Source organism: Copadichromis virginalis, linkage group LG8 (genome assembly GCF_057382275.1).
Source record: "Copadichromis virginalis isolate Kocher_CV1m ecotype Utaka linkage group LG8, C_Virginalis_male_GT1.1, whole genome shotgun sequence".
In the NCBI taxonomy this organism is placed as follows: domain Eukaryota; kingdom Metazoa; phylum Chordata; class Actinopteri; order Cichliformes; family Cichlidae; genus Copadichromis; species Copadichromis virginalis.
The window spans coordinates 9,396,540-9,408,403 of record NC_140625.1 but is presented as its reverse complement, the minus strand read 5'-3'; the positions used below and the strand labels follow the sequence as shown (position 1 = coordinate 9,408,403).

The following is an 11,864-nucleotide window of genomic DNA, read 5'->3' as shown; positions in this document are numbered from 1 at the left end:
ACTATTAGTCCTGGAATTACTCCGAATGATTATCCAGTGCTTTGAAAAGTCCGCTGTTCTTTTGCAGAGGTGTATGGATTAATCCTACCAGTTTTATCAGCGAAAGAGCTCAACGTCCAGCAGGGGGCGTTTTCCTTTTTCCTGCTCGGTACAGTTCAATGGGTCCGTGGGTGGCTCGCCATCTTGTTTCTCGCTCAGCGGATCAAACTCCGATTCTAGCTCAGCATTTCCCGATCCAAACCTTAATGGCCTACCATAACAACAAAATAAAGTGCATAAACATTCGAAAATAACACACGGGTAGCCCTTAAATAACAGTAAAAGTCCGTTTTTTCCAGCTTATTTAGCCGTAAATGAGGTGACGCCAATATGGCGCGCTGAAACACCTTCAAAGGCCTTTGAACTGCAGCCTGTGTGTCGTTTAAGCACGAATCCACCGTTTTTAACATAAAACAACATAAATCTGCTACCTTGGCTCTCCATTTGCATGAAATGAGCAATATAATACAACAAAAATTTCTTGCATGAAATAAAAGACAATTTCTGAACTCACCAAGTCCCGTTCGGTTATGTTCACAACGTCACCAAGGCTGTGGTATATTGTAATAAGCAGCAGCTATTACTACCTCCCACCAGTAGGTGGTACTGTGTTATTGTATGTGTTCTGAGCTTATGGAGTAAAAGTCTGGACCTCCACCATAGCCTCGTCTCAGTCCTCTGTGCTTGGTCTAAAGTTATTGTTGACCACAACCCACGCTACACGGGCAGTTGGAGCAACACTGCATAAAGTTACAACATGGTGTCAGAAGTCGGCAAGACCGTGTGAACAGGGACCGCGACGTGAGTAAGCTAGCCGTAGATTAGCTAACAGTAGCCATTGCTAACGGCATGGAGCAATTCAAGCCACCATCACCGCTACTGCTCACAGGCAATTTATCTGAGACCTGGCGCAGATGGGAACAAAGATTCGGACTGTATATGACTGCTACGGGTGCGTTGGAGAAGGATGAAAAGGTTAAAATAGCCATTCTTCTCCACACTAACGGCGAAGAAGCGCTTGAAGTGTACAACACGCTCACAGTGACCCCGACCGGAGACGCACTGACAATGGCGGACATTTTGAAAACGTTTAAGGAATACTGTAGTCCACGAAAGAACGTTGTTTTTGAACGCCACAAGTTCTGGTCATACCCAATGTCGGCGGATATAACAGTGGACAGATATGTCACGGAACTCCGTCAGAGAAGTAAAAGTTGTGAGTTTGGGATCAATGAGGACGACATGATCAGGGATAAATTGGTGTTCAGCATAAGTGACGCAAGACTAAAAGAGAGATTGCTTCGTGACAACGACCTCACACTGCGCAAGACGATAGAAATATGCAGATCAGCAGAAGTGGCCAAGTCACAGATTCAGGCCATGCAGTCAATAACTGCAGCCCAAGACACGTCAGTGGACGCATTAAGAAAAATGCCAGGATACATTAAATCAGGACACAGTAAAAACAAACTGAGCAACGACAAACAAACAGTTTGTCACAAATGCGGCAACAAACACGCATTCCGACAGTGTCCAGCCTATGGGGCAACATGTCACAAGTGTGGGAAAAATAACCACTTCTCAAAAGTGTGCAGAGCTAGCGCAGAGAAGAGTAGACACTTCAAGAAAACAAAAACTATTAACAACATTGAAACTGATGGCGATTCACTATACATCGGCATGGTATCCAGCGACAAGCACAAGACTGGCAAATGGCATGAAAGTGTGACAATCGGAGACGTACCACTCACCTTCAAGCTAGACACAGGTGCGGACGCAAATGTGCTCCCCAGATCAGTTTATGACGAGTTACCAGATATGCCTCGGTTACAGCCCACAAAGACTGTACTCATAGCTTTTGGTGGAGCCCGCATACGTGCAGATGGTGTGGTGTCTCTTGAGTGTGAAGCACGGAAGCACAAGGCTGTGTTTGACTTTCTTGTATCAAGCCATGCAGATAAACCGATCCTAGGTGGACAAGCTTGTGAAGAGCTCCATCTGGTGCAACGAGTTGAGACCCTTGCCATGACATCCTCTGTACCGAAATCAGCTAAACCACCTTCTACCTCGGAAGAACTTGTGGAGATGTACGCTGATGTGTTCACAGGCTTAGGTGAGTTCCCTGGACTTCACCACATACATATTGACCCAAATGCAACACCTGTGATTCACGCATGCAGGAACGTGCCACTCTCCATAATGGATGCGCTGAAGAAGACGCTACAGGACTTACAAAACAGAGATGTCATAATGCCTGTCAATGAGCCTACAGATTGGGTCAACAGTCTTGTCGCCACACAGAAGAAGAACGGAACACTAAGGGTGTGCTTGGACCCTTGTGATCTGAACCAAGCAGTTAAACGCCAGCACTACTCCATTCCCACACACGAGGACGTTCGCAGCAAGCTAGCAGGAAAATCCATCTTCACCATATTGGATGAAAAAGATGGATACTGGCAGATCAAGCTGGACGAGCCGTCATCAAAGCTCTGTACCTTCAATACACCTTGGGGCCGATATCGCTTCCTCCGACTCCCATTCGGGATCAAATCAGCCAGCGAGGTCTTTCAACAAAAGAATTGTGAGACTTTCGGCAACATTCCTGGTGTATTTATCATTGCAGATGATATGATAATTGCAGCTACATCAGAGCACGAACACGATGAAATCCTGCAGAAGGTCATGGAGAAAGCAAGAGCAGCTAACGTGAAGTTTAACAAGGACAAAATTCAGTTCAAAGTTGACACAGTGAAATACATGGGCCATATCATCACAGCAGCAGGGCAGAAAGCAGATGTTTCAAAGATCAAAGCTATTGTCGACATGCCGACTCCAGAAGACAAACAAAGCCTTCAGCGTCTGCTGGGAATGACGAAGTTTTTGGCACAGTACCTCCAAAATGAAGCATCGCTCACAGCACCTTTGAGACAGCTACTCAAGAAGGACACAGTGTGGCAGTGGCAGCCACATCACACAGTAGCGTTACAGACGCTCAAGTCGACGCTCACACAAGCTCCAGTGTTGAGATTTTATGACCACAAGAAACCACTAACACTGCAGGCCGATTCTTCAAAAGATGGGCTGGGCGCATGCCTATTACAAGACGGACAACCTGTGTGTTACGCGTCACGAGCACTCACAGACACAGAAAAAAGGTATGCACAAATAGAAAAAGAGTTGCTAGCCATTGTGTTTGCCGCTAAACGATTCCACCAGTATGTCTATGGAAGACCAGTGACAGTGCAATCTGATCATAAACCCCTGGAGGCGATAGTGCGCAAACCGCTATGCAAGGCACCAGCGAGGCTACAAGGAATGCTGCTGCAACTACAGAGATATGATCTCACCGTCACGTACACCCCCGGCAGAGACATGTTCATAGCCGATGCACTCTCACGTGCCACAACTACCAGTGACGACAGAAACGTGAGTGAAAACGCAAATGATGAAAGAGTTGTGTATGCTCTGGAGGCCACAGCAGCATTGAGCGAGAAAACACTGTGTGACCTGAAAAAAGCAGTGGCAGCAGACAGCGTACTACAAGCCGTGCGCGAAAGACACTTCAACGGATGGCCGCCCAGAAGGAAGAGTTTAGACAAAACACTCCACAGCTACTGGCCTATGAGACACGATATCAGTTTCCACGATGACATTATTATGATCGGGGACAAGATCGTAATACCCCAAAGCTTCAGGCGTGTGATCCTGGAGAAGCTGCACCTTGCCCACCAAGGCGTGCAGCGCACAAAAGCCAAAGCAAGAAGAGTGCTGTACTGGCCTGGCATGTCACGCGACATAGAGACCATGCTTGAAAAGTGTGAACAATGCCAGCAAATGCAGCCAAAGAACCAGGCTGAACCGCTTATTCCACACCAGATTCCAGAGCTGCCATGGATGAAAATCGGAGCAGACATCTTCGAACTGAACGATCATCCATATCTTTTGTTAGTGGATTATTTATCAAAATATCCAGAAGTTCTTAACTTACCTGACAAAACGGCACACTCTGTGATTCAGAAGATGAAATCAGTCTTCGCAAGACACGGAATTCCCAAAGAGATAGTGAGCGATCATGTTCCATTCGCCAGCCACGAGATGAGATCGTTTGCAGCATCCTGGGAGATAAAGCTAACTTTCTCCAGTCCCGGCTTTCCTTCTTCGAATGGCATGGCGGAGCGAGCCATAAAGACTGTCAAACATGCACTTAAGAAAGCCGCACGGACTGGAACAGACCCACATCTAGTGCTGTTGTCTTTGAGGAACACTCCAGTCACAGGACTTAGTGTGTCACCTGCACAAATGTTGATGGGACGGGTTCTCCGCAGCACCCTGCCATGCACCAGTGCTGTGTTGAGGCAGTCAACCCCACAGAACATTCACGACAAAGTGCGCAGGTTGCAATCAAAGCGGAAACGCCACTATGATCAGCACGCAAGACCATTGCCTGTTCTGACCCCAGGCGAGACTGTGCACATGCAAACAAGGCGCGGTTGGGAGCCAGCTGTTGTAACTCATCGGCGAGAGGAACCACGCTCCTACACTGTGCAAACACCAGATGGTAAAGTGCTCAGGAGGAACAGGAGACATCTGAGGAAAATACACCCAAGTCTGTTCAAGGACACACCCATGGACCCAGATGAACTGTCCGTTCACACCCAAGAGCCAGTGGAGCCACCAGCAAATGACACCCCACAAAACTCTAGTCCTGCAAGTATGGACAACACACCCACATGTTACACACGCAGTGGCCGAGCAATAATACGCCCTGCCAGGTATAGAGACTAAGTGATTGGGAAACTTAAAGTCACTCTATCCTGTACCTGCGTTGTTCTGTACAAGCTAGATAACTGTCTTGTTGGAAAAGAGAGAAAATATGTCATGTTTCATATGTTCATTTTGACATGTCTTATCTAATCTGTCATGTGTTCATCTGTTTCAAAACACTACACTGATGTGTATTTGCATTGCTCAAGTGACAAGCAATCTGAGGTGTGCTCTACTTAATGTCTCAAGAATATAATATTGTTAATGTTCCTACGATTTAAAAGGTGCATTTATGTTACAAAATATTGGAGTTAAGAGGTAGTATCTTTATCTCGGAAAAGAGGGATGTGGTATATTGTAATAAGCAGCAGCTATTACTACCTCCCACCAGTAGGTGGTACTGTGTTATTGTATGTGTTCTGAGCTTATGGAGTAAAAGTCTGGACCTCCACCATAGCCTCGTCTCAGTCCTCTGTGCTTGGTCTAAAGTTATTGTTGACCACAACCCACGCTACACGGGCAGTTGGAGCAACACTGCATAAAGTTACAACAAAGGCAAGGACAGGTCGGAAAAAACAAAAATACATTCTCCAGAGTACAAAAATGGCTTTAAGTAGATTTTTGGCTTATTTTTACTATTTTTTCACTCATTTAAGCAGCAGCTCTGCAAGGACTGTCTGCATTTCTCCCTCTCGAGCATCAAAAAGAAGGAACAACCCGATTCGGTGTGGCTAATCACAGGAGTCACGCTGCAGCGTGCCCTTTCACAATAAGAGTCTCAACACATATTTTAGCCATTTTACCTGAATTAACATAAAACACCATGAATTAGCAAGTTCTGTACCCTTTTAACATGTTTTTAAACACAAATGAAATCCTATACCATGAATTATATCATTGCTGATGTTTTTAATGAATTTTCTAACTATTATGATCTATTTATTGACTATTTATCACCTGTAATATATTTCTTATGACTGTTTTTACTAACAGGCTTTTATTTGTTGTTAGCTATGTTAACCAGGGTTACACAGGGAAAACCCTCTACTGTCAGATAAGCAGGCTACCAGCTGCCACCTTTTCCCCTTGTCACTGTTTATTTACACATTTGGGGTTTTTTTTCTCTTTCTCTCTGGTGTGTGGAGCGCTTAGAACAGTAGGCAAAAAGAGCAATACAGGAGTGAGGAGCTTAACTCCCAAGTGATCGAGTGGGGGGTTGCTGGCCGCATAAATCAGCGAAAGGTGGACAATACACCAGACAGGAACCTGGTTATGTAGGCTGGAGAACTCTCACTCGCCGCAGCGAGGTCCAACTGACACGTAAGCCGGGGAAACGTGGGCAATACGCCAGGGGAACACAGCCCACAACAGCCACTCGAGCACAGCAGCTTCTTATTGCCTTTTGCTTTTTAAGTGACATAGGGGCTAGGGGATAGGCAGTGTGCAGGGAGGCTGCCGAGACAGTGGAGAGCAAACAATTACCAGTTTCATGTCTGCACAGCTGTTTTATACGTAAGCTGTGGGGTGTGGCCGGGCTAGCCGGAGTGTCTTAAACTGATATCAGCTGGTTAAAACTGCGCAGTAATAACAATTTGTGCCAAAGAACATTTGGCACTTTTGTTTAACAGGGCAAGTCATTAAGCATACTTGTACGTGTGTCCCCCCTGTGTCCATCCCCCTTTAATGATACTCTCCGTAAACCAGTGAAGGTTTAGGAAGCGTGATGATGCCCAGTTGGAGATGGGAAATTAGAAGTTCCCATAATCCTCTCCTGTTTGATGAATGCCTGTGATGTTTATATAACCATGGCAAAGATTGCTAAGGCTTTACAGTGACATAGGCTGTATCCCAATTCAGGGTCTGCAGCCTTAAAGTACGCAGCCTCAACGATCCTCAAGGGCCGCGTACTCAAAGACCACTAAGGCCGGAAGTGCGAGGCTTGTGAAATGGGACGGTCTAGCCTCCGTTGCGCTGCCCAGGTTGCCTAGCAACCATGATACTAGCTGGAAACGTGTCATACAGCTTTGTTTGACAGAAATGAAGGAGAACATCTTTTGTTCATTTGTTTCTTTCTTTCTACATGAGCTTTGATCATTCTCTGTAGGATTAAGCTCAGCTATTGAACGGAGTATATTTTAAAGTAAAGGCTTTAAAACCAAGTTAGTACAAACGTCACTAATGTCACATAACTTTGCCGACATGTGGCCAACAGTAATGTTTTAATGGTCTTCGTTATTAAATATTTGCACATAAATAGGTGACATTATATTCAGTACTTACTTAAAGTTTACCAGAGGTGTGGACTCGAGTCACATGACTTGGACTCGAGTCAGACTCGAGTCATTAATTTTATGACTTTAGACTTGACTTGAAAAAATGTTCTAAGACTTGTGACTTGACTTGGACTTTTACACCAATGACTTGGGACTTGAATTGGACTTGAACCGGTTTACTTGAAAAGACTTGATATTTTACCCCAAATATAAAATTTAACATGCATATTATATAGAGATTGAAAATGTGACGTCATTCAGGGGTAAAACCGCAAAGGATTCTGGGAACTCGTGGCAAGAGGTACTAGCGCACACAGCCTTTCAATTGAAATCAGTCACACAGCGATAAAAAGAAACACAAAAATGTCAAGAAGCTGTTGTATTATTAACTGCAATAGCCGGTCGCATGACAGCCACGGGAAGCCGACGGGTAAAGAGATCGGTTGTTATCGGATTACGTCGTTGAAGAGAAATTGTTCGAGCCATGTTTCCAAAGTAACAAAGACAAGACGGATGGCCTGGATTGCAGCCATTCAAAGACCAAATATAACGTCCCAGAACACTCCAGCTCACAGGTTAGTCTGCTCCAAGCATTTCCACAAAGGCAAGTCTTCTGTTGTAGTTAATGCGTCATTTTCATAACATAATTGGTGATATAGGTTACAAGCAAGTCTGGCGCTGAACAGAAATTGTGGCGCTATGCTCCTTTGTTTATTGTGCATAAATAGTGAATTGTCCTGACACAATATTGCGTTTCGCTTCTGTTATTATGGTACACTGACAAAAACATATACTTTTATTCACAGGGTAAAACAGTTGTTTTGTATCACTAATTGCCCAGTACGATTACAGCATACAATATTATTGTCACTGCTGCATTTCTGTGATGCTACCAGAAATTATTTCCACTACTAATTAATTACCGTTGAGCTCAAAGGTCCTATTAATAAACGGTTAACGAATGTGTATTTATGACGACGATTTGTGAGACTGGTAAACTTATGATACGTACGATGGTCTTTCGTTCTACACGGTGCATTTCAAGGTCCTGCACCCATCCGTCGGTAAACTGTACCTGGGCTTGTTGCAGTGACCTGAAGTTACTAAACTTCACGAGTGTATGCACTCACTCCAAGAACCGTATGATTATAAATATGCATATAAATATGCTAAGATGAGATAGCTGACTTCATCTAACTAGCAAATGTTGTCCAGGCTACGTTGGTGATGCAGTTTTTTTTAATATGTATGATATTTTTGTCATGCGATTTTAAAGCCGGTCCTACAACCGCATCCAAGAATAACATGCAGCTTATCTCAGAACTGTCGGTGAAAATTATTCTTGGAGCTAGGTTTAATTGAGCTGCATTTTAAAGAGGTGCAATTTCACAATTTGTGTATATTTTCTAAGTTCACTATTTTGTCATGTGTTGAGAAAAACACAGATTTAAAAATTACATGGTCTAATATTTACATTTAGCATATAACTGCAACATGCTTTTTTTCGTTTTTTTTTTTAAAGACTCGAAAGGACTTGAAATTCAAAATTTCAGACTTGTGACTTGACTCGGACTTTTACACCAGTGACTTGAGACTCGACTCTGACTTGCCTGACATTACTTGAGACTTGACTTGAGACTTGAGGATAAAGACTTGAGACTTACTTGAGACTTGCAAAACAATGACTTGGTCCCACCTCTGAAGTTTACTCTTCGGCCACCCCTCATCCGCCGTTTTTTTCGGCAAAATTATCCACACCCACCGCCGCGCTATGCATTCTGGGATATGTTGGGCCACGAAGTCTACACTTTTTTTTAAAAAATTTATTTATTTATTTATTTTTTAACTTTATTTAACAAACAATGAGTATACAACATATGAACAGATGAAGTATACAAAACAACAGAGCATTAACACAAAAAGCCAAGGGTAAAAGAAAAAGGTAACAATTATAAGAATACACACAAAAATTCACATACATATATTGTTTTGAGAGCCTTTTTGTTGGTGGAGTCTGATATTGATTGTATGTACATTTCCACATCCTTAAAATAATGACAGAAATATGGTGTTTTGTTAGTAAACTTACATTTATGGATAAAAATTTTAGCTAAAAGTATTAACAAATTTATCATAACAAAACATTTATCATACTTCTTGGGGAACTTAAAGAAACAGAATAAAACATTTTCCCATCGTAAAGAAAACTCCCTTAAAATATGGACAATAACAAACCTGCTAAATTCCTTCCAGAATCTCTGTGTAAAAGAACAGTACCAAAAAAGATGTGTCACAGTTTCTGGATGATCCCCACAGAAAGTACAATTAGTATTAATGTCCCTTTTAAATTTTACCATGTAGTGACTGGCTGCATAACATTTATGTAGAATTTTAAATGAGACTTCTTTCACCTTATTTACAATCAAATATTTATGGGGGACCATCCAGACTGTCTTCCACTTGATATCTGGAACATATCGGTTCCAATAAGATATTATATATGGGAGAGAGACGATATCTTCTTGGAATAAACTGCGTATTCTCTTATTGCTGTTACCAAGTTCCTGTGAAAAGCAGATTTTTCCTATTGGTGACTCAGCTGGATCAGGGAGAGTGACTGAGGTAGATATTGAGCTGTCAGTGTTTTTATATAACATTAAAGTCGCTGAGGGTATGGCACCAAGCACCATTGAGAATTCCTGAACACTGATTGGAAAATTATATAGTGCAATAAAGTCGTAGTAAGTAAGTAGTTGTCCCTCTTTGTTAACCAGCTGAGCCGCCACGAAGTCTACACTGCCACAGCCTTAAAATTCAGGGAAATGAAGGACGCATTTCAGGGCAGCCTTTGAATTGGGACAGCCTTCGGCGCGCCGCTGTGACGTAATCGGCCTTGAAATGCGTACTTTAAGGCTGCAGACCCTGAATTGGGATACAACCATAGTGACATGGACATATATCTTTACACACTAGCCAGGTTGCACTGTGGGTAATACAAATTCTAGATGTGAAATATAAAGATACGAGAGAGTCATAGCAGACTTTCAGGTTTTAATCCAGATGCAAGAAAATTTAATTCAGATTCCACAAAAAGCCAGAGAAGGTGGAGCGAAAAGGTCGGCAGTAAAATTTACTTACATCGTCATATTTACATGGCTTGATCTTTATAAAGACACCAAGAAGTTTTAAAAATATATTTAAAAAATGTTTGTGTGATAATTCAGAAGAAAGCAGTGTGACGCACAGCACATATACACCCACATCCACCTGTACACTGGCTAACACAACATTCACAATGTTAAATGATCTTAGTCTTCCCTCTGTCTGGGTCGTGGTGTTTCTCAGCATCTGTAAGTTATATACACAAAAACCAAAATGGCGACAACAATAGCTGATGCAAAAAGTGAGACAAACAGTTTCTTGGCGGTCGTGTCTTCAGACTTCTTGTCCTGCGCAGTTCTAGCTGATGCTACAAAGTAAATTAGAGTCATTTCAACAGGCGCACTGAATACAGTGTTAACTGTATGTCTGAATAAAACACGCACTCATTCACACACACATGCTTTCTGTTGATGAAAGATACTTACCAGGGAGTAACTGTACCGGATGGGATTTAGCCATACCACAGTCTGACCTGATTTCAACTGTGACATTTTCCTCTTTCTGGACATTTTGGATGGTCAGAGATACATATTTCAGAGGATCCCATTCACGGATGTATTTAATCAAGTTGCTGCTACATGTTATGGCTCCATTTGTGTTCTCCCAGGTATAATTTAGAATTCTACAGTTTGAGCCATCTTTCCAGTTTATTGTACAATATAGTCACACTTTGTCTAACTCCTGCAGTCTTGTTGCAGTTCAGTGACACAGCTGAAAGACAAAACATCAACATATGATATTATTCAATTTGTTACTCTCCCTAATGTTTTTGCAGTGGCCAGTTTAACAGTAATTATTACAAGCAGTATAGACATACCTTGACCTGATGAGACACTGCTTTGTAGTGCATAGAACAGACACAGACATACCCACAGATGGAACATGCTGGAAGCTTCACTGTGTTTGGAAACTAGAGGAAAGAAGAAAAGATATGAGGATCATTCTGAGAGCATCTTTAAAAAAAATGAAGAAACATACTGGTTGGTTTATTGAAACCTAGCGTTTAATTTCAGCAGGGGAAAGTGCAGTGATTTGTGCCAGCGGGTAAGTTGTGCCGCCCCTTGTTTCTAGTGAACCATAGAAGAAATTGGTCATGAGACCGGACATTTTTGATTTTTGAAGATGTAAATCTGAAAGTAGTTGTGATTGTCATTGTGAAGTTCGCATCAAAACCAAATCCTACACCTACATTGGATTGGTTGATGGTGCTGACACTGGTTTTTAAGTTTTTAAGGTGAAGTCGTAATAGGTCTGTAAATTTAAAGCCCATCTTCACTTTCAAGGAAAATGATGACGGAGTCATCCCTAGAGTAGATGTGCATAAAAACAGCCATCCACACCACACAAACTTGGTGATACTGCCAGAAGAGAGCAGTGGGTAGCATCAATGAGTTCAAGTGTTGTTAGGCTGTGTTTAAGAAAACTGACTTTTGATGTGCTCATGTGGCAGAATTGGCTTATGTAAAATTGGCCTTTGAGGTTTTAAAATAAGTTTAAATAAACCTTAGATTATTAATTTTGTGTTAAATTTGTCTAGCTGTTATATAGCATTACAGTTTCTGAGATCAAAGTCTACTGTTTTACTTTCATAATCAATGGCACCCAAGGTATTCTCTCCAAAGGCAC

General features: G+C 42.4%; 2 long non-coding RNA genes across 2 annotated transcripts; one reads left to right on the top strand and one right to left on the bottom strand.

The window, feature by feature from the left end:
- The first annotated feature begins 398 nt into the window (after window positions 1–398).
- Window positions 399–5,493, top strand: LOC146702669 (uncharacterized). Its single transcript, XR_014921880.1, has 2 exons — window positions 399–589; window positions 5,359–5,493. It is a non-coding gene; the product is annotated as an uncharacterized LOC146702669 (long non-coding RNA).
- A 4,578-nt stretch (window positions 5,494–10,071) lies between these two features.
- On the bottom strand, window positions 10,072–11,191 carry LOC146702668 (uncharacterized). The gene is made up of 3 exons (XR_014921886.1): window positions 11,056–11,191; window positions 10,664–10,949; window positions 10,072–10,545 (listed from the first exon to the last, which is right to left on the bottom strand). It is a non-coding gene; the product is annotated as an uncharacterized LOC146702668 (long non-coding RNA).
- Between the last annotated feature and the right edge of the window lie 673 nt (window positions 11,192–11,864).